Raw genomic sequence first — 24437 nt, 5'->3', positions numbered from 1 at the left:
TGGGTAGTGTGTGTGTTTATTATATATATATAATATATATATTATATATATGACCTTTGATTCCCTACTCTCAATATATGTTCAATCATGGAAAAATCCTCATTGTGGATTTTTGTGGTGTTTATTTAGGTGCCCTTGCTTGTCATTCTCATATGAATTGAGGCCTCGAGTGCGTTGGCGTGTCAGGACGCTGCTGTGAAAAGCTTCACAATCAGTGAACGTTGTCTGTAGATGTGTGACTGTAAGAGCAGATCTCTGCCGCGTTCTGCAGCTCATGAAAACTGATTTCCTGCTCATTGAAGCGAGCGGCTTCCAGATCTCTAGTGTGATTGATCTGTGCTGTGCTGGTGTTTGCAGATGAAACAGTCCTGCTCAGTGTTAACCAGCGTTGTGTGGAGATGAGCTGAGGCAGATCAGGATCAGATGCTGTGGTGAGCTGCATCATGCTGTGACTCAATTCACTGCACAGTCATCATGAGAAGAGAGAAGAAGCCGCGAGGCTCATGGACAACGCAGCTCATGTGTCCTTCACACTCACAACCACACTCGGTGTGTCCTCTGCAAATGATCGTCCCTTCAAGTGACGAATGTCATCGTTATAAAAGGGGCGAAAGCACAACAGGAAGTAATGCAGGAAGGTATTATTATTAATCACTGTCATAGAGGATGTTGAACACTCATTGGTTGACTAAAAACCATAACGTGCATAAAGTTACAAGCCTAGACGTGCATTTAAAATAAAAGACATCTAAAAAATCTCTCCTCTCGTGTTTTTCTTTCTTATAGTAAAATAAAATATTTCATCTTATAATAATAAAAATATAAAGAATAAAATATTTTGTTTCTTCCTTTTCTTATAACAAAAATAAAACGCCTTGTGATAAAATAATAAATAAAATAAATGAGAATATTTTTTTTTCTTTCCTTATTCCTATTAAAATATTAATTCTTAAAATAAAATATATAAAAAAATATTTTCCGTTCTTTCTTATAACACAAAATAAATATCTTAGTATATAATACAAAATATACAATTAATTTTCTTCTTCTTTCTTAAAAACAAGAAAGAAAATGTCTTTCTTTTCTTATAATAAAATATTCCCCCCCATAATAATAAAATTGTACCAAATATAAAAAATTGTGCCTTTTCTTATAACCAAAATAATATACAATAAATAAAAGTCTAAAAATATTTTTTCCTTCTTAAAATAAAATATTTATTGTAAAATAAAAGTATTTTTAAAAATCTAAAAGAAAATCTTTTTTTTTAAATATTATATTATAAATCTATAAAAATCTAAAAAGTTCGCTGTTTCTTTCTTTTCTTCCTTCTTCCCAGCCTGAGCCAGCATTTTGTTCACAAATGTTGTTTCGTATTTTCTGAGAAACTTCCTTGATGAGCAGCTTTGCCTCTTATCACACACACCATTTTAAAAATAAATTCAATACATTTATTGTTATGATTAAATCCACAGTATTAAACCCTCATTATGTGTGTGTGTGTTTGTTTGTGTGTGTGTGTGAGTGTGTTGAGAATGTTTCCCCCCGCCCCCCCATTGTTTGCTTGTGTTCAGTCTCGGTCACGAGAACATGCTATTTGTGTCTCTGTGGGGTTTGAAATGTCACCCAAAACAGTTCGTTTGTCCAGTTTTGTGTAATTCAGTCGTGTATGATGATGACATTAGATTGCAGCTGCAGCAGTGACCCCGGCCCGCAGCTCTCGCGCTCATTTCCGTAGATTCCACTGCTATTTTTAAAAGCGTCTGAAAACGAGAGGCTCGTTTGTCTGCCTGATTAACACTGTTTATGCATTCATTTAATTTCAAGTCAGATTCGTGATAGAATCATTTTTATACATGAATGGAAATCAAAGATCTGAAGCATCTGTTGCTGAGATTCAGCACTTTTCCAGAACAAACAAACAGCCGGCATGAGAGTCATTTGCTATTTATTTAAACTAGATTATTGTTTTATGAATAAATACAGAAACACAAAAGTTTATTTTATTTTTTTAATTCTTTTTGTAGCATTGTTTTTGTTTGTTTTCTGTGTGTGATGCATGTGTGTTCAGTTTCAGAGAGTGATTTTTGAAGAATTTTATCTCTAGTAGGAGTGTCATGTGTGTCTGCTGCATTTTTGTTTGCATGTTGGCTGTGCTTTGGTTTGTTAGTTGTGTTAGTTGTGTGTTAGTGTGTGTGTATTGGTGGAGTTGTTGGTTGTGTGTTGGTTGTTTCGCTGTGTTTGGTTGTTTGTTGGTTGTGTTTGGTTGCTGTGTGGTTGTGGTTATTTCGGTTTTGGTTGTTGTTTGTGGCTGTTTGTTGGTTGTTTGCCTGTGTTGGTTTTTGGCTGTGTTGTTGTGTGTTGGTTTTATTTGTTGGCTGTCTGTTTGGTTACTGATTGGGGCGATATCTTTCGTTTGGATTTTTATTCTTGGTAAAACTTTCCCCACGGTAACAATTAGTCTTCCCACGATAATAACGATAAAGTCTAGTTTGATGACACATTTCTGTGTGCGACTGTGTTGGTAGTGTTGTGAAGGAATGTTGTTGAACTTGTTGTGTGTCCTACTGTGGAAACAGGTTGTGGATGTGTTGTTTGTGCGGTGAAAATCGGTCGTTGTCTGTGAGTAATTGTGTACCTTTGTTGGCACGTGTGTGTGGTGTGTTTACATGTTGTGAGTTGTTTTGGTTGTCGTGTTGTTCCAACAAAGATTGTGGGTGGTGGTGTGGTTGTGTGTTTGTTTGTAGTGTTCATGTGTGTGTGTGTGTTGGGTGGTTTGTTTTTTTTTGTTGGTTTGTGTGGTGTTGGTTGTGGTGTGAGGAAGTTTTTTTTCGGAAATCATGTTGTGGTTGGTTGTGTGGTGTGGTTTGAGGGTGGGTTTGTGGGTGGTTGTTGTTTGGGTGTATTGTTGGTGTTTTTTTTGTGTGTTGGTTGGGGTGTGTTTGGGCTTTGGCTGTGTTTGTGTTGTGGTTGGCTTGTTGTTGTGTGTTTTGTGTGTTTTTGTGTTCTTGTTGTTTCCTGTGGTTCAATTGTTTTGTGTGGGTGGTTTTTTTGTGTGTTGGTGTTTTGGTGGGTGGTGGGGTGTGTTTGTGGTTGTTTTGTATTGTGTTTTTTGTGTTTTGGTTTTGTGTTGTTGTGTGTTTGTGGTGTGGTTGTGTTGGTTTTTTTTATTGTGTTGTTGTTGTTTGTTTGGCGTGGTGTTTGGTGTAATGTTTTTGTGTGGGTTGTTGGTGTGGTTTTGTTTGTAAATTGTTGTGTTTTGGTGTTGTTTGGTGGTTGGTTGTTGTGTTTTGTTTTGTGTGGTTGTTTTTGTGTGGGTTGTTTGGTGTTTGTTTGTGTAATGTGTGGTGTGGTTTTTGTTTGTTTTGTTTTTTTTGTTGTGTGTTGACTGTGTTGGTTTTGTTGTTGGTGTGTTTTTGTGTTTTTGTGTGGTTTGTGGGTTGGGGTTTTGTGTGTTGGTTGTTTGTGGTGTGTTGGTTTTGTTTTGGTTGTGTGTTGGGTTTGTTGTGTGTGTTGGGTGTGTTGGTTGTTGTGTGTTTGTTGTTGTGTTTTCCTTGTGTGTTGCTGTGTTTGGTTTGGTGTGTTGGTTTTGGTTTTTTTTGGTGTTTGTGGTTGTGTTTGTGTTTTTTTTGTGGTTGTTGTGGGTGGTTTGGTGTGGTTTTGTTGTTTGTGTGGTGTGTTGTTTGTTTGTTGTGTTTGTGTGGTGGTTTGTTTTGTTGGTTTGTTGTGGGGTTTGCTGTGTTGGTGGTGTTGGGGGTTTGTTGGTGATTGGTTGTGGGTTGTGTTGGTGTTGGTTTTTGTGTGGTTGTTGTTTGGTGTGGGGTTGTACTGTCCCGGTGTTGGTTGTGTTTTGGCTGTTGGGTGGTTGTTGGGGTGTGGGGTGTTGTGTGTGTGTTTTTGTGTTGTTGGTGGTGGGGTGGTTGTGGTTGGTGTGTGTGTTGGTTTTGTTGTTGGTGTGTTTGGTGTGGTGTTGTTTGTTGGTTTGGTGGTTTTGGTGTTGTGTCCGCTGTTGTTTGAGGTGTGTGGGGGTGGTGGTTGTTGGGGGGTTGGTGTGGTGTGTGTTGGCTGTTTTGGTTTGTGTTGGTTGTGTTGGTTGTGTGTGTGGTGGGTGTTGGTTGTGGTTGGTGTTGGTGTGTTGGTGTTGTGTTTTGGTGGTGTGTTGGTTTGGGCTTGGGGTTGGTTGTGTGGTTGGTTGTGGTTGTGTGGTGGTTGGTGTTGGTTGTTTGGGGGTTGTGTGTTGGTGGTGTGGGGTGTTTGTGGGTGGGGTGTGGTTGTGTTGTGGTGGGTGGGTGTTGTGTGTTGGCTGTGTTGGGTTTGTGTGAGGGCTTGGTGCGTGGGGTTGTGTGGTTGGGGGTTGTGTGTGTTGGTTGTGTTGGTTGGCTGTGGTGGTGTTGGTTGGGGTTGGTGTGTGTTGGTGGGGTGTTGGTGGTGTTGGTGGGGTGTGGTGTTGTTGGGTGGTGTGGGTGGGGTTGGTGGTGAGGGGTGTGTGTGGGGTGTGTGTGGGGTGTGGGTGTGGGTTTGCGGTGCTGTAGTTTGTGGGGGTGTAGGGGGTGGTGGTGGTGTGTGGTTGGTGGTGTGAGTTGGGGTTGGGTTGGTGGTTGTGGGTGGATTGTGTTGGTTGTGTGTTGGGGGGGTGTGTGGGGGGGTGTGGGGGTGTGGGTGGTTGTGTGTGTCAGTGGTGTGTTGGCGTCGTCGTAGGGTGTTGAGTGGTTTGGTTGCGGTGTTGGTGTGCGTGTCGATTGGCGGGTATGCATGTGGGCTCTTATTTGCACGGGCTGCAGTTAGAGAATGGTTTGGTGTTGTCCCTCATCCTCTTTCACAGGCAGATTTTCACACGGATGTTCATCTCATTATTCCCTCAGAGAGCTGCTCTGACAGCTGAACATCTGAACATCTGTGAGAGATTTTAGCCAGAATGTTGTAGCAAAGCAGGATTTAATGTTATCTGTATCTGTATCGATGAATGAAGAGTGGTGGGTGGAGTTATGTCATGTGGTGGGTGTGGTTAATGTGGTTATGTAATGAGGGCGGGGTCAGAGGTCATGTGGGTTAGAATCATCAGAGATTAAAGCTGTTTCAGTTGCTCCTGTGTGAAATATAATTCATACAGTAACAGAGAGCAGTGCTCTGCTTTATTAGTTCTTTTGCATGAACTGTATCCAACATTGATAATAATTATTTTACAAACTGTTCGTAGGGGTATTTCATAAACTGTGGTATGTGCTCATTTAGAATCTATGTATGCATGTCTTGATGAATGAAAAAAAAAAAGGGGGGGGGGGGGGGGTCTCTGAGTTTTTGTCAGGACTTTCCTAATATTCTGCTCAAGCTTTGACATGAGCGTTATCATGTTCCAAGAGTCTGGAGTCTGTTTAAAGTGCTGCGCTCCTGCTGAATAACATGCCGACTTCAATATTGACGAGCGCTGGTTTGGCTGTGAGCAGCGTCTGGATATTTGATGCCCTTCAGTTCATTTGTTCAGCGACAGCAGAACAGCGTCATGAATAGTGAATCATGTTTTGACTTTTATCCTCAATGTTCATGAGAATTAGGCTATTTATATATTTTCATTCTGTGGGTGTGTACTAATAATATTGATATTTTATTTTTATAATGGATATTATTATATAATTAAACTTAATATTTTTTATGCTCTGAATTAGACTTTCAGTTAGTGGGAATTAGTGTTTTATACTGGCTCCTCACAGCACAATCTAGTCTGATTACACACTCTTTGAGAAACATACTGCAAAATGTATTCTATTCAGCAGCTCGAATGATGATGAGACTGACACACGCCTTTCACGAGAATCAAACTTAATGAATGATTTAGGATCCCAGTTAACCACATTTAAAGCAGTTAGTGAATGTGTGATGTTTGAATCATCACTATTGTTGTGTGACCTGTGCATGTGTGCTTCTGTCGGTCCTGAAGAGATGCTTGAACTATAGTGTTACCATAGTGACTGCAGAGATGTGGAGGAATTTGCTGGAGTTTGTGTTGCACAAGTGTGACGCTTTGTTGGTTCTGCGAACTGTCAGTGGAGCCTGTGATCTCAGCCTGATTTCCATCTGATTTCTGTGTGATCTCAGTCTGATCTCAATCTGATCTCAGCTGTGTGATCTCAGTTTAGTCTGATCTCAGCATGATCTCGGTCTGATTTTTATGATCTGATCTTGGTATGGTTCTGATCTCGATCTGATCTCATCTTAGCGTAATCTCAATCTGATATCAGTCGTGATATCAGTGTGATTTTGCATGAGCTCAGTGTGATCTCAGCATCTCGGTCTGATCTCAATCTGATCTCAGCAGGATATCTGTGTGATGCTCAGTGCTGATTTTTGGCGTGATCTCAATCTGATTTTAGCTTGATGTTAATGTGGTCTTGGCCTGATCTCAACATGATCGTAGTCCAATCTTGGCCTGAACTTGGTGTGATATCAGTCTGATTTCAGTGTGATCTTCAGTCTGATCTCAGTCGGATCTCAAGGTGATCTCAGCATGATCTCTCTGGTTTCAAGGTCTGATCTCAGTGTGATTTTAGTCTGATCTCAAGTGATCTCAGCATGATCTCAGATCTCTGCGTGATCTCAAGGTGATCTCAGCATGATATCCGTTGTGATTCTCAACATGATCTCAGTGTGATCTTAGTCTGATCTCAAGGTGATCTCAGCATGATCTCAAGGTGATCTCAGCATGATCTCAGTCTGATCTCAAGGTGATCTCAGCTGATCTCACAGTCTGATCTTCAAGGTGATCTTAGCATGTAATCTCAGTCTGATTTCAAGGTCATCTCAGTGTGATCTTAGGCCTGATCTCACATGTGTGATTCAGTCTGATCTCAGTCGGAATCTCAAGGTGATCTCAGCATGATTCTCAGTCTGGATTTCAAGGTCATCTCAGTGTGATCTTAGTCTGATCTCTGTGTCAGATCTCAAGGTGATCTCAGTCAATGAGCGCAGTCTGATCTCAAGGTTGATATCAGTGTGATCTTGGCCTGATCTCAGTCTGATCTCAATCTGATCTCAGCATGATCTTAGTGTGATTCCAGTTGGAAACTGTCTGCTCTGACACAGATACATCAATATTATTTTGAGAATTTGTGCAGTTTAAACTTTTTTTTGTTCTCTTATGTAATCACATTCTGAAGAAGAAACTTGAAGTGCTTTTAACTCATTACTAACTTTATTTTAAGTGCTTGTTGCGTTCTCACAGCTTTCAGTTTTCTGAGGTTTGATGGTCTTGTTTTTGGTGTGAAAACACCTTCTCTGTGTCTCTGTGTCCTGCTTTCTGTGTCGCTTGTTCTGCTGTGCTGCGTTTTTAATCATCAGTGTTTTCTGTTGGACATGGCACTGTAGATAGATCTTTTGTGACCTGCGATTGGGGTCCTGTATCTGGCGTAGAGGCTCGTTTGTCTGCCTGATTAACATGTTTATGCATTTGTTTAATTGCAGTCAGGTGTGTGATATCAGTGTGGATTCCAACAGGAAAACCCATCTGACCTGACGACACAGATACACACAAACAACTAAAACCAACTATGTTTGAGCAGGGGTGTGAATACTTTTACTTGATCACTGTATTTAAGCATCATTTTGGGTTATTTTAGTAGATTTATTCTTTACTCACATGCAGTTTTAACTGAATATGTGTACTCTTAATTACAGTACTTAAAACTGTTTTTAAAACTTCATTTCAACACAAGAAATGCTTGTTGAATTTTTGCAGAACGTTTTTTTATTTAATTGTTGTTTTCTGTAAACATGCAATACAGATTAATGTTTTTGACTTCTGTGTTGCATTTTCGTTTAAGTCTGTCTGACAGTATGAAGACTTGAAATGTCAAAGACATTTTTATTCGATTCGTTCAGATGATTCAAATGCTTAAACAACATTCTCCTTACTTCTTTTTGGGTGATTGCCTTTAATATTTCAGTACAATTTAAAATTTACTGTAATCATTACCATTTATCATTAAATTTACTTTATATTAATTTATTTCAGATTTTTTACTTTATTTACTATTAATAATATTGAAATAATAAATTTTAAATTTATAGTTTGTCTATAATTTTTTTATTTAATATTTTTATAATTTCATATTGTATATCATATTATTAAATATGAATTTTGAGATGTTGTTTCTTTTTTATAATACTTTAGTTTTGTTTTTATTTGTTTTTTTTTGTTTTTTTTTGAATTTTATTTTTTTATGATTTAATTTAAATTATATTAATTGTGTATAGTTTTATTTTTATATTGTGTATTATTTATATTGTTAAATAATAATTTTGAGAGGTTACTTTTTAAATACTTAACTACAGTTTTTAAGTTTGACAGTACCTTTTTATTTTCACCATTTTTGGCCAGATATTTGCAATTTAAATTTTTATTAATATTAATAGATTTTAATTAATACTTTTATTTTATATTGTGTATTTTTTATTTTATTAAATTAGAATTTTGGATGGTTACGTTAATTGTTTTTTGTTAATGGAAGAAGTACAAATTTAAAATGTTTTTGTTTTAACTTTCACTTCAAGTCAGTCAATATAGTATGTTTTTGGCCAGATAACTGCATTTTAAATTGAGTTAACGGACTATCAGTACTTTCACAGAGAGTAGAGCACAGCACCAGCAACGTCAAGGTCAGGGGTTCGATTCCCAGTAAATGCATGAATGCAGTGGCTGAAGATGAATGTGTGTAAGATGGCGCTGGTGTTTCTCTTGCTGTTGTCTTGTTTGTGACTCAAGGTGCTCGTCATCCGTCTGCAGTGGAAGTGGTTTGATGTTTTTGAAGCTCTATTTTGAGAGTTTTTTCTATTGTGATGTGATTCTTCAGCAGGAGCGTTGCATTGCATTTTTGCAGGTCATTTTCCAACCGCAGATGCTCTTGGCACTGATGGGTTGAAAGTTTGTAGTTCACCTCAAACCTCATTATTTACTCGCTCGTAGGTTTTATGCAGTAAATGACAGACATCAGGCCTCGTCGCTGAAATGACACAGTTTCTCTGTGTTCTCACTTCATTCTGCAGGGTGAGACGGGTGTTAGAGACAGACAGCAGCTGTCAGAAATAATCCAGACAGACTGCTCTATAAGAGGATGACAGACATCAGTGCGGCGCATCTCTGTCCTTTTATTAGACATTCTTCATGATTTCATGGGAGCGTAACACTGAAGGTGTTTTCCTGCCGGTTGGTTTGAGATGGCAGTGCTGTTACGAAAGTTCAAACTATTCATCTGTTGATCTCTGTGGTCGCGGAACAATCAGGAGTTTTGCAAAGCAGAAAATGGAAAGAGAGTTTGATGCTTGCAAAATAAGAGCAACATGCAGATGCATGTGTGGTTTCACGTGTGGCTTTTAAACATGGGACATGTGCTTCACTTCATTTGATTTTTCTAGATAGATGCACCTTTATATGTTTGACTTGTTATTCAAAGTGAGAATTAATGGAGAAAATGAAAATGATAGATTTTATAAATAAACAGCTAATATTGGCAGTACTGGTGTTGACACAGCATGATTTAACTGACACATGTTCATCCTCATGTTCCTGTCTCTCCCTCCATGATGTGTTTAGAAACTTCACGCTCGGATATATCTATAAAATAAATATCTATATATCTATATATACACATCTTGTGCACCACCTGAACTTGCAGTCATCCGACCTTTAAAAAAGACACCCACAGAGTGTAGCAAGTAAGTACACTTTTGTCCCACAATCCACAGCTGGAGACGCTCTCATTCACCCTAATCTTGAGTGTTAGAAAACTTTGAGAAAAGTTTTAAATGATCTTTTAATAACCTCTGATTCTAGTGAATCTGCTGTGCTGGTAATTTTAGATTGCAAGTGCTGCTTTGACACAGTTGACCCATCATGTTCTTCTTTCTCAGTTAGAGCAGGTTGTGGGCATTAGAGGAACTGCTCCAAGTTGCTTTCAATTGTATCTTAAAACAGAAGTTTCTGGGTCACTGTAGGAGAATAACACACAGGCCTAGTTCTCCTGACTTGTGGTGACCCACAGGGCTCTGTTTTGGGCCCTATAGCGTTTTTCTTCATACGGTTCCCTTAGGTCCTATTCCTGAAAAGAAACACTTGTATTATCATAGTTATACGTATGATACACAAATTTATCTGTTCCCTGAAGCACAAGAATACTTACCGGTTTCTAATAAAACTGCACCAACAGCACATATTTTCAAGCCAAAGATTAAGTAAAAAATGTTGAAATATTATTAGAATCTAAAACAGCTGTTTTCTGTGTGAATATCTGTTAAAGTGTAATGTATTTCTGTGATGTGCAGCTGTATTTTCAGCATCATTACTCCAGTCTTCAGTGTCACATGATCTTCAGAAATCATGAAATAGAGTGATGATTTGCTGCTCAAGAAACATTTCTGATTATTATCAATGATTATTAACACAGTTGTGCTGCACAATATTTTTGTGGAAACTGTGATACATTTTATTTTTCAGGATTCACAGATGAATAGAAAGTTCAAAAGAACAGCATTTATTTGAAATAGAAATCTGTTGTAACTAGGGGTGGAACAGTTCAACTTACTCACGGTTCGGTTTGTATCACAGTTTCAGAGTCACGGTTTCGGTACCGTTTGGTGTGTGCTATGTTTAGGGAAAAACTATACTGTCAAATAAAAATAAAGAAAATAAGAATTACAAGTAACAGCACAAATAAATACAATAAAGTAAAGATACAAATAAAATAAACAGAGATTTTCAGTTTTTTAGGTAGGTCTAACATTAGTTTTTAGGTGCAGAAATTTAATAAAGTACTGAAATGCATTGCATATTTGACTGTATAAATTAAAGATTAATCTTTATTAAAGTTACAAAAGCTATTCAATCAAGAGCAGTGAGTGATTTCTTTCTTGTTGCTGATTAATTTTAAGACTGTAAGAGAATGCACTGATCCAGTACGTTCAGCCGGCTGTGTCTGCTATAGGATACTTACCAAGACGGGCATTTTGACATAGTTTTGTGTGAAATTGTCCATTTAAACAAAATACTTCGGAGAGAGCTTAATATTTGCACGTGTTCTGAGACGTGGGTTTGCGTGCTTCAGATGAGCGCACGTACAAATCTTCTCACTGCGCGCATGCGCGTGTCCTCCGGCTCTTAAATGTTTAAACTGGCAAAGTTTACATGAGTTTAGTTTAAACAGATATCAACGTGTGCTGTTCAGGTCTCACCTGTGCACACAAGTAACAACCTTACTGAATAAAAGCATTAATTAGAAAATTTTAAATCGCTCAGTCTTGCTGTAGGTGCAGTAGGAGTGATGAGATGATTGACAGGCGCCGCTGCATCAGGACCATCTGACCCTCTGATGTTCTGCTGTATATATGGCAGTGTTTTCTCCTGTCCTCTCCTGTAGTGAATGTGTGGTGGACATCATCATCATCACAGCAGGACGTCCTTCATCTGTCTCTTCCTCACAGGCTGTTCTCTCGTCTGAATGGGTTTAGTCACAGTTCTCCAAACGAACTTGTTCAGCTGTGAGAGACAGTCACTGTGAATGCAGATATCAGAGGGTGTCATGGTGTACTGTACTGTCGTTACCTGCTGCTGAATGAAGCTGGTTTTCTCTCTCTGTTCTCAGGACAGCGGCTCTGAGGCTCATCGCATCGCTCCGTCTCCTGTTGTCCATGTGCGAGGACTGTGTGAGTCCGTGGTGGAGGCCGATCTGGTCGAGGCCTTGGAGAAATTCGGAAACATCTGGTAAAGTGATGCGTTCATTTGATTTGATTCAGCAGAGGGATTCGTTTCATTGAATGCTCTTCTCTCGTAACGAATGAGCAGATAATGGCTTTGACCAGCCGGACTCAGCTGGTCAGCATTCGTTCAGAGCATTTCACTTCTGAGCTTCACGTTCATCACACCACATGAAAGTCTCTGTCGACTGAGTAATAATTCTGTAACTGAAGCTTCATCAGGTCCTGCGTTCGATTCTTTTCTGACGTTTACACTCACTGAAGCTCAGAGAGGATCATGGGGAGATCTGAACACGTGCGTGTGTTTGACCTCAGCTCAGCTCAGCTCAGATGCACAGGAACAGGAAGTGTGTGTGTGTGTGTGTGTCTGGGGGACATGAATGGAGGTCATATGAGTGTATTTATAGTCTGATGAGTGAATCTCGTGACCACAGATTGAGTGTGACAGCAATAACATTTGAATCTTTCAGTTCAGTCCAACGATCCCTTCATGAACTGATTTGAAGATTTCTTGTTAGTTTCATTAATATTTGATGCTGTTTTTTTATTGTTCAAATTATTAGTGTATTAGTGATGCGCTGAAATTAATTTCCTTGCCAAAACCAAAGTTTTCATTTAGCAAAACTAAAAACAACAATAAAGTTTATTTTATAATCAGTGTATAAGTCAAATAAAAACTGAGCTGTATATAATAATTTAAATTGCTGCACATAAGGGATTTTTTTTTTTTAAATCAATCAGTGATATTTTAGCATCATTGAGATAATATTGTAGTTTTTGTTAGTATTTTGCAGTTCAATTTTATTTTTGTATTTTCACTTTAATTTTGGTTAAAGCTTTTATAATTTTGTTACTAAATTAAGTCATTATTATTATTATAATTTAATGGAATATATATAAATGGTTTTTTATTTTTTTTTGTTTTTTTTAGTTTTTTTTTTTTTTTTTTTTTTTTTTTGTTTTTTTTTTAGTTTTTGTTTTATTTCAGGTATTTTTATGGTTTTTAGTTATATTATAATATTATAGTTTTGTCAATATTTAGAATTAAATTTTATTTTAATATTTATTATTTTTACTTTAAAATAAATTCAGCTTTTAAATTGTTGACTGTTTTTGTCATTTATATAAAAAAAAATATTTATTAGTTTTAGCTTACAGGTTGATTTAGTTTTAGTTAATTTAGTACATCAAATTAAACAAAATGTTGCCTTGGCAACTAGCTGAAATAAAATCAGTTAAAAGTAAGTTTTATGTTAATGTATTTTTTTTTTTTGTTTTAGATATCATATTTTGAATTAGATTTTTATTTTTACATTTTCTGTTTTCCCTTTAAATGTAATTTTTTTATGTAATTTTGTTGTGCATTTTTTATTGCATTTTTTTATGTATGAATGAGTTAGCTGTTGTTGTTTGAGTTGACTGTGTTATTCAGCGTAACAGAACTGGTTTTAGTTTGTGTTCTGATGAGGGTCCTGCTGCTCTCCTGCAGTTACGTGATGATGATGCCGTTCAAGCGGCAGGCTCTGGTGGAGTTCGAGGAGGTTCAGAGCGCTGACCGCTGCGTGGCGTGTGGCTCGCAGGAGCCCGTCTACATCGCCGGACAGCAGGCCTACTTCAACTACTCCACCAGCAAACGCATCAACGCGGCCCACCAACGCCGACGACCCCAACAGCGGGAAAACAAAGTGCTGCTGCTGTCCATCCAGAACCCGCTGTACCCCATCACTACGGTAAACCCCGTCTCCTCACTCACATCAGCCTCCCGACGGGACGCTCTCAACAGCTTCTGCTCTTCTTCTTTAGGATGTTTTGTACACAGTCTGTAACCCGATCGGAAACGTGCTGCGGATCGTGATCTTCAAGAGGAATGGGATCCAGGCCATGGTGGAATATCCTTCTGCTGCTCACGCTCACATTTTCTAATATAACATTCACTAAACAGAGCGTCACGGTCTGGATCGGGAAGCACAAATCCTGTTCACTTTCTCCATAGAGGGAGTGATTTTGAACGATCGAGCAGAATTACTGGTGAAAAAAATTATTTAAGTATGATTTTTGAGTTTAGTTTTTAGGGATTTTTGATTGGTCAGATGCTAGATACACGATGATTATGGATTGATTTTCTACTAATCTTATTTAATTACTACATTTGAAATGAGTTTGGTTTTTTTGAGTTAAGCTTGTGCTTTTGAATGTGCGTTCACACTCCCCAGACACACATTAGACACACTCATTAAATATGCATGTATCCCGGCAACACACAGTAACGAGGCACTAACGTGACGACCGTGTTCCACCGGGAGCTTCAGCAGATCGTTTACATGCTGTTTACCCGCGTGTCTGAACTCCCATCAGCCCCAGTTGTCTGATACTTATGCGTGTGCTGTCAAGCACGACATTCAGTGTTGTGTTTTATGTGTTGTCGAGTTTTTCCTTGACGGCCGTCACGTTTGAATCCATCCAGAACGCTCAGAAGGCCAAAGCGGCCCTCAATGGGGCTGACATCTATGCTGGCTGCTGCACGCTGAAAATCGAATACGCTCGGGTAAATGTGCAGCGTTCACACACACACACTCACACACACACTCACACAGCGCTGGATCTAACACACATGCAGTGCCGTTGTGCTCTCTCATTCTAGCCCTCACGCCTCAACGTCATCAGAAACGACAACGACAGCTTGGACTACACCAAACCCTTCCTGCTGCGCCGAGGTACGAGTGTGTGTGTGTGTGTGTGTGTGTGGTCTCACTGGTTACTCTTTAGGAGACTCTCAGGAGAAGGAATGAAAGCAGACCCAAATGCAGTTCAGTTTAACCTGAAACACTTTGACTGCTTGTTCTCAGACTGTTTTATTTACCAAAATTAGGAAACTGTCAATACATAATAATTATATTTAAATTAAAATTATTAATTTGGAATTATTTTTGTAACTAAATGTTAAGCGGTCATATGTGACCTCCACTTGTTTGTGATTAACTCACAAATGGCAATTTCTCAGTAAATTCTACTCAAGAACATATATTTAGAGATTGACATTACTAGATAAACGTATATTTGTTATAGAAATGTGCATGCATTTTATTATTTTCCATGACTTTTTAAATATTTTATCAATATTTTTATATAAAAACTTAAAAAATAATAATAATAAAACAAAAATATGATGGCCATCACGTTTGAATGCATCCAGATAAAAGAACTGAATGTTCTTCAGAGTTCAATAACAAATTTAAATTACTTCTCCTTTTAGTTAAAAAAAGATTGATTTAGATCTCTATAACTAGTGTGAACAGCAACCCAGTTTATTTGATAAGAAACGTCGGCGTTTATATTGAGATCTTTGATGTGTTTGCAGACTTGTTTTGAGGCATTGTTGAGATCTCATTAAATATCTGAACTGTCTATGAGAAATGGCACATCTGGTGTGTGATTGTGTGTTTTGAGCCCTTCTGGTTAGTTCATGTGATTTTGATTGCAGGTTTTCAGCAGTGACATCTGATGTATATGTGTGTTTTATGCTGAAGAATCTCTGATCTTTGTAATATCTGGTCAGGTTGTTTTGCTGTGTCAGATGTGGGTGTATGAAGCTTCAGTTTGATTTACCTGCAGAGGTGCGCATATGTTTCAGCTCAAACTCCCACATCATGTGAGCGTGCAGGTTTCACCTGTGCGGAGCGGTTGCTAGGCGTTGCTAGGGTCTTGTGGGAGGTTCTTACAGTGTCTTCCAGGAACAGACAGCCCATAATGCAGTGTGGTGCTCAGGCGTCTGGACGGAAGCGTTTTAGTCACGCGTGTTTGTGTGTTAGCCGGACAGCGGCTCAAACGCGGCGTAAACAGAGTTATCAGCGGCGAACAGCAGCGTTCAGCCATCGATCGGCTCCAGATTGAAGGGCTGCTCAGCGTTTCTCAGTGCTGCTTCGTTATTGACTGAAGATAAGAGCGCGAGCTGAACTCACGCTAATGTTAAGACATTCATCCGAGAATTTAATGAAACACGCTTCAGTACCCTCTGTGTTAAACGTCTCTTCCTCTCTTTATCCTCCTGTCTGTCTCGCTTTATTCCGGTGCTCTCAGCGTTCTGTACTTTCCGTCAGCACTTTGTAGAATTAGAAATGTGATGGAAGAAGCTCAGATCTCCTTCAGACACGCGGAGCCTGATTGCTGTCAGCTGTAGGCTTATACCAAATTATGAATATTAACATGACTTTTTTAACACTGTAGGACATTGTTTTTTCATGCATTGATCAAATTTAGTAGAATTATATGTCTTCTGTGTATCCAAAATACACATTTAAGCATTTATTTTGTTGCACTTTGGCTATTGTGTCTGTACAGTTCAGTTTCAGTCCATATCTTTAAAAGTTTTCTCCTCCACTTCAGCAGCACTTACATACACCAAACTTAACAGTTTTATTCCTCTCTATATTCTGAAGGTTTTTACTGAGGGGATTGTGAATATATCATTCACACTGATTTATACAACATTTTATTCCTAAAACATGGTGAAAATGTGTTTGTTTTCTGTCTGTTGACAGTATTTTCTGATTTATGGAGCGATAAAAAGAGAAATCAAAAATCCCTTCTATAAAAACTTCAGAATATAGATAGTAATAAAACTGTAAAAGTTTGGTGTTTGTAAGTGCTGCAGAAGTGGAGAAAAAAACTTTTAAAGTTATGTATTGGGATTGAAAACTACAGATGCAACTATATAAAGAGTAATAAGATGAGACACTACAGACAAAACCAGTGGATTTTTTATGTTCTGGTCAATTTTGAGATTTTAGTTAATTTTGCTTCCATAACATTTCAGAATAGTGGAAAGAAAACACCCAAAATACACATTCAAGAGTTTTCTATTACACTTTATATATTTGCATCTGTAGATTTCACTGGCGTTACATATCTTTAAAAGTTTTCTCCTCTACTTCAGCAGCACTTAACAAACACCAAAACTTAGAGTTTAATTCCTCTCTATTTCTGATGGTTTTTACTGAGGGAATTGTGAATATATCAGTCACACTGATTTATACAACATTTAATTCCTAAAAAGGTTTTGTTGTCTATTGACAGTATTTTCTGATTTATGGCGTGATAAAAAGAGAAATCCAAAATCCCCTCAGTAAAAATCTTCAGAATATAGAGAGGAATAAGTTTGCTGTATGTAAGAGCTGCTGAAGTGGAGAAAAAACTGTTTTAAAAGATATGAATAATCTTATTTACAGATACTATTATTTAAAGATAACGTATTATGAAGTGGAAAGAAAACACACCCATTTATAGTTGTACTGCATCTATCAATAAAACATATATTAAATTAATTTATGTTCTGGAAATCTATGCAAATGAATGCATATATAGTTAAACAATGCCTTGTTTGCATATTCAAACATAACATTTTAGAAAAATTGTAATACGTACAATTGTCCTCATTGTACTGTGATTAATCAGCTGAAGTATGGTGATATCTGTTAGTTTAATTTTAAACATATTCATCTGTAGCGTGTTGTCTTAAGAATGAAAGACACTTAAGAGAAACCAACAGATATGTTTCATATTTTACTGTCTAACATTAAAATTATTTTAATTACTTAAATTTTACAGTGTTAACATAAATAATTGAATATTAATGTGGAAGAAAACTACTATAAATAAATTAGCTAAAAACAAACAAAAATTGAAAACAAAAAAAAAAACCGAAATGTAATATTTATCAGTGTCCTATATTTTGCATGCAACCTTGTTTTCACATTAGTTTTAAAAATTGTAACATGGCATAATCTGGACCCCTTTTTTTTCAGAACTTTTCAGATTTGTACACAGTTTTTAAAATAGTAATTTACGCTAATTTTGCAGTCTGTTTACTTGCAATTATATTTATCTTTGAATTTTTGAATAAATATAAATATATTTTATATTTACAAATGTTTGATGTATTTTTTTTGCTAAAATGTCCCATATTTTTATTTACAAAAATGGCAAAGCACATAGAAACTGAGTGAGTGTTTTAAGAGTTTCGGCTGTATTTGTAGTCCTGGCAGTCTGATCTCCCTCTGTTTGGCTGAATGTGCAGCTCTTGTGTGTTTACGTCCTCATCCGTGCGTTATATTTCTGCTGTCAGTATGTGAGGAGGCTCAGCTGATATCTGAAGGTCACATTGAGCTGAAATCCCATGAGCCCCTCTGAAGACGGAGCCAGCAGCAGTGCCAAACACTTCCTGCCTCTAACTGCTCATTTTTTAGCAATTATCACGGCTGCGCATGAGTTCCTCCCGCACGGCCGACAGAGACAGATACACACGCCTGTGTGTTCAGTCCCACACACACAAACCATGCTTCTTATTCAGTGCTCTAGTGCTCTTATTCACGCATGTGGTGTGTGATCTCTGAAGTGTGTTTTCCAGTGATTCTCTAACTCGGTCTCTGTTTAAGCTTCTTTGGCTGGTTTAAAAAGCACCTGGTATTTTTTATTTTCTTCTGAATGTCTGATTGTCTGTTTTTCTGGCTTCATCTAAAGAGGATTACGGTTGAAATCCAGCCTAATTTCCCAAAGCCTTTTATTTCTTGCCCGTCTCTCTCTCTGTCTGTCTCTCAGTATGTACAGGGGTGATTCTGAATGGCTTTTTATTTTCCTCTTTCACCTTTACGAGGCGTCCAGCGCTTGTCTGTTTCGTTTTGGTTCAGTGACCTGTGAAAGTGAATGTAATATTGCAAATGGCCTTAAGTCGACTGCTTTTATTTTCAGATAGAACATGTCAGAAAAAGAAATTGCATTTACTTTTATGCATTTGGCAGAATGCTTCTATGCAAACTGATTTAAACTGCATTGAATCACTTCTGGCATTTATTTTTGGGGAATCAAACCCTGGATCTTGGTGTTGTGAACACAATGCTCTGCTGTTTGAGCTGCAGAAATGCAGAACTAAATTTTACATACAGTAATGGTCTTTAAAAATACTTAGTTTTCTTTCAAGATGTTTTGCATTTTGTTTTGCAGAAATGCAGAAAATAATATTTAAATTATATTTAATTATCTAAATTTCAGTATGTTTTTGGGAAGTATTTAATATCTGGTTCACTGTAAAAATATTGGAGCGACAATTTTAAAAAAAAACATTTGACTTTATTTGAGCTTTCTTCAAAAATTTTTAAAAGTTTATAAAAATTAAAAAAAATGTGTAAAATGTTTAAAAAAAAAGAGTTCAATTCACTGACTATTTCTTTGTAATTAATTGTGGTAATTTACTAGCAATTTCTTTTTCTGAGTAAAAAATGTTTTTTTACCTTTTTATTTTATTTTGGATTTAAAAAAAAAACATATATATATATATATAAACTGTATATCAAAAATATTAAGACAAATGACTGTATTATGATTTTTCATGCAGGACACACACAACACATTCTTTCGTGTGAAGTGAGGGATGTTAATGATATTAAACAGATCTTCATTGTTCTTCAGGATCATGTTTGTCTGTTGTGCTCTCATAGTGAATGTTTTTAAAATACCGGTGTTAAATGTGGGTGTATTGACAGTCGGTGTGTGTGTGTTGTTGAATGTGTTTCCCTGTAGAGCGTGGTAAAGGCCGACAGCGGCAGGCCATCCTGGGGAGAACATCCATCCTCGTACAGTGATAACGGATATGGTCAGTCACTATCACGACACTGATTTAAACAAACAGCTAAAGCAGTATATTATAATACAACTTTGATAGGTTTATTAAGGCCTGAAGTGTTAGATAACGGTCTGTGTGTGTGTGTGTGTGTGTGCGCGTGCAAGCTCTCACGCTCCCCCTGCTGCCGCTGCCCGGTAATAACCGCTTCAAGCGCAGCTCTCATGATGTACCGGAGGTGGTGACGTATCCAGCTGCCCCAGACATCCTCATACATGAGCCACGCCTCCAGCTCCGTCGCCATGGTGAGCGGCCTGCATCCCGCCAAGATGAACTGCACTCGCATCTTCAACCTCTTCTGTCTCTACGGAAACATCGAGAAGGTAAAGCGAGTTCAGAGCAGATGACTGACATTCACTGCACAGTGAACATACTGCACTGCAGTGTGAGAGCTTAACCTGTGTGTGTACTACTGTTATTCTACTGTTACTCTACTGTTACTCTACTGTTATTCTACTGTTACTCTACTGTTACTCTACTGTTACTCTAGTGTAACTTAGGTACTATCATTTATATTATTTTTTCCCTATTTCCTATATTCCTCTTAATTTTAAAGGTTTTTGGTTTTTTGTTAGTTTTTTTTTTTATATTTTCAATTAAAGTTTAAGTCTTTTTTGTGTGTGTTTTTGTCATTTCTGTTAGTTTTACATTTTTATATTTTCCATTTTCTTTTTAGTTTAACTTAAAGACATTTTGTTGTTATTTTTATAAGTTTTTATTTTTTATGACTACATGGTTTTAATTTGTATTAGAAATGTTGATTTGGCTAATTGCTGAATTTGAAGTTTTTTAAAAATATTTTAATTTAATTTAGGTTATGGTTTATTTTTTTTTGGGTAATATATTTAATTTTTTTTTAAGTTTATTTTGTTTCAGGTAATAAAATTATTTTCATTGTTTTAATTTCATTTAATTATAATAACTGCAAACCACCTTTATTTGTAAAAACAGTATAAAATAAAGTAAATACATTTTTGATCAGATTACTTCTTCAATTTACTAAAAAAAGGAAATGTAACATAATGCAATTGTAATTCATTACTTTAAATTGTAATGTTTCCCCAACACTGCTTATAACTAGCTGTAGATAAAGTCTTTGGAAAGTCTCAAAGAATAAATGTGTGAGTGTGTGTGTGTGTGTGTGTGTGTGTGCAGGTGAAGTTCATGAGAGCGTCCCGGGCACGGCTCTAGTAGAGATGGGTGATGAGTACGCAGTCGACAGAGCAATCACACACCTCAACAGCATCAAGGTGTTCAGCAAACGCCTCAACGTCTGGTGAGCACACACACACACATACACATACACAAACACGTACACACACACACACACACACACACACACACACACACACACAACACACACACCACACACACACACACACACCACATCACACACACACCACACACACACCACTCACTCACACACACTCCACACACACACACACACACACACACACACACACACACACACACACACACACACACACTCACTCACACACACTCACAACACACACACACTCACCACACACACACACACACACACACACACACTCACTCACAAACACACAACACACTCACCCACACACACACACTCACACACACAACACACGCACACACACACAACACTCACTACCCACACACTCACACACACACACACACTCACAACACACACACACACACTCACACACACACACCACACACACACACACACTCACATAACAACACACTCACACACACACACACACACCCACACACACACACACAACAACACACACACTCACTCACACACACACACAACACACACACACACTCACTTCACACACACACACACACTCACACACACACTCACACCACACACACACACACACACACACCAGACCACAACGCACACACACACACACACACACACTCACTCACAACACACTCAACAAAACACAACACTACACCACTCACACACACACACACACACACACACACACCACACACCACACACACACACACACACACACACACAACACACAACACACACACACACACACACCACACACACAACACACACTCACAAACACACACTCACACACAACACACACTCACACACACGCACACCACACACACAACACTCACACACACCACCACACACAACACACCTCACACTCACTCACACTCACACAACACACACACACACACATCTCACACACACACACACACTCACACACACACCACACATACACCCACACACACTCACACACACACACCACTCACACACACTCACACACACACACACACTCACACACACACACTCACACACCACCACACACACACACACAACACACACACACACACACACACACCACCACACACACACACACACACACACACTCACACACCACACACACACACACACACACACACACACACACACACTCACACACACAACACACACACACCTCACACACACACACACACACACACACACACACATCACTCACACACACTCACACACCCCACACACCACACACACACACAAATTTAAATGCGTGCACACGCACACACTCACACACCATACACACTCACACACATACACACGTCACACTCACACCCACACCACACACACAGCACACTCACACACACACACACACACACTCTAACACACGCACACACTCACACACACTCACACACACACACACACACACACACACACTACAAATACAAAAGCTCATACACACTTACAAAAACACACACACAAGCTCATACCAGTTGTTTTAATATTAAAATGTAATATTTCATGAATTCATCAGCACGTTAGTTCTGCAAGTTAGTAGCAAGTTCACAGTTAATGGTCACATGACATGCAGGTAAACAAATTATTGAATCTTTTTTAGGTGTTTCAGTTTTTATTTTAAAAGGATGTCAAGCACAACTTGATAAAAAAATTATATTTTGATTATTTTGTCAAATATTGCAGTTTGTACTGCAGTACACTAAACATCTGACATTGTTGTTGTCGTAATTTAGTCTCCAATTATAAAAAATGAAGATGCATTACTTTTGTACAAATTTTTAGAGGATGCTCACAGATTATCAGTCACGTTGAAACGTTGAGAGCGTTATCTGAGCGTTTGAGCTTCAGATGATCTGCAGCAGAGGCTCATGGGATTGAGATGGACTCTATGCTTCATGAGTCACTCAGTTCACACGCTGCAGCTCAAACGAGTCCCATGCTCCAGTCTGATTGGCTGGCCTCCTGTAGTCACAGTAACATGTTCTCTGTCGTGTGTGTGTGTGTGTGTAGCGTGTCGAAGCAGCACGCCGTCATCCCCAGTCAGGTGTTTGAGTTGGAGGACGGCTCCAGCAGCTATATAAGGACTTTCGCTATGACGCGTAACAACCGCTTCACCAGCGCCGGCCAGGCGTCCAAGAACATCATCCAGCCGCCCTCCTGTGTGCTGCACTTCTACAACGTTGCCGCCCTGCATCAGCGAGGACGACCTGCAGCGGGTGAGCCTCGGCCAATCAGGCGCCAGCATAGTTGTTGTTGTTTTCATTGTTAACACAGACAGTGGTTAGGGTCAGATTATAGTTTTTTATAAGTAGCTGAGGTCAGGAGAATGTGGCGTCTTCTGTTGAATCGCACTCACGCTCCTCTGTTGTTTCACAGTTATGCACAGAACACGACGTCGCCAGGATTTTCATCAAATACAAAGTGTTTGACGCCAAACGTGAGTCTGAGTTCCCAGCCCTGACACCGAGCTGATGTGTGTTCTCTCGAGCCGCTTGAGCTGATCAGTGTCTCTGACCTGTTTGGATCTGCAAGCCAGCTCAAAGACCATCTCCCCCGGCCTGCTGGAGTCGACAGTAAGGGACCCACGCCGGAGGTTCTGACCGTCCTCAACCACTATCAGACTCCGGATCCCCAGTGAGGTGACCGCTCCATCCGTCCAGCTCTCACCATCACCTATGAGCAGATTGGAGACACCGAGGCGTCAGAGCATATTAGACAGATTAAAAGAAACTAAAACTTGACTGTGGGACGTCCAGAAAACCTGCTTGAATGTTCATGTGAACAGTCTTCCAATCATACAGAATCTTTTCAGTCTCGTATGAAATGTATTTTTGTGAAAACTGAATTCAGCATGTAGGTTTCAAAACTTACTGAGAATGCCATTAAACACATTTATTTCATTCAGAAGTATAGAGAGAGAGATCTACCAGAGCATGGTCTGTGTAACAAAAAGGAAACACGATGCATTAAGAGCCGGGGGGTGTGAAAACTTTTGAACAGTATGATGATGATGATGATGATGATGATGATGATGTGTAATTGTTTCTTAGTTTGTTTAAATATCATATGTTTTTCATTCAGCACTGCCCTTCAGAAACTAGCAGGCAATATTTACACGTTGCCCAGAAGACTTAAATCAGAAAAATGGACACGTCATCATCCTGTTTCAAAAGTTTTCATCCCCCGGCTCTTTCCGCTCTTATTTCTTCTGGAGTGTGCCCGCTGCTGTTTAAAGCTTTTGTATTAGTTGCATCCTCCGGGTCCCTCATTTATTTTTTGTCTGATCTCTTATGTTGGTAGAATCATTAAACATTTTGCAGGATGTCTGTAGGGGTGTGAGCGCAGCGAAGGAGAGCGTTTGCTTCTCTGCTGACGGTAGCGTGTTGAATCACGTCTTCGTCTGTCTTGTTTTTCAGATGTTCAAACCAGTAACACAACTGAAGCTGGGCTTCTCCACCTCCTCACAACTCTGAGCGGAGCGACCGACACCATCGTCTTCATCTTGTAATCGTAATCACCGTCCGCATGCTCCTGCTCACACAGACACCACTCTCCTTCAGTTTTAGTCCTCTTTAGTTATTCTCTGGTAAATCTGATCAAACCAGGAAACTGAACACACACACACACAGACACACACAGACACACACACACTCACACACACACACACACACCCACACAACACACACAGCACGCCGCACAACACACACACACACACACACACTCACAGACACATACCACACACAC

The 24437-nt window shown here is 38.7% G+C and overlaps 1 pseudogene; it reads left to right on the top strand.

The window, feature by feature from the left end:
• Window positions 1-24201, top strand: part of LOC109062863 — a 31232-nt pseudogene extending 7031 nt beyond the window's left edge.
• The last annotated feature ends 236 nt before the right edge of the window (window positions 24202-24437 follow it).

The sequence above is a fragment of the Cyprinus carpio genome, chromosome A11 (assembly GCF_018340385.1).
Source record: "Cyprinus carpio isolate SPL01 chromosome A11, ASM1834038v1, whole genome shotgun sequence".
NCBI lineage: Eukaryota > Metazoa > Chordata > Actinopteri > Cypriniformes > Cyprinidae > Cyprinus > Cyprinus carpio.
The sequence above is the reverse complement of the archived record's forward strand: the minus strand, read 5'-3'. Positions and strand labels throughout refer to the sequence as shown.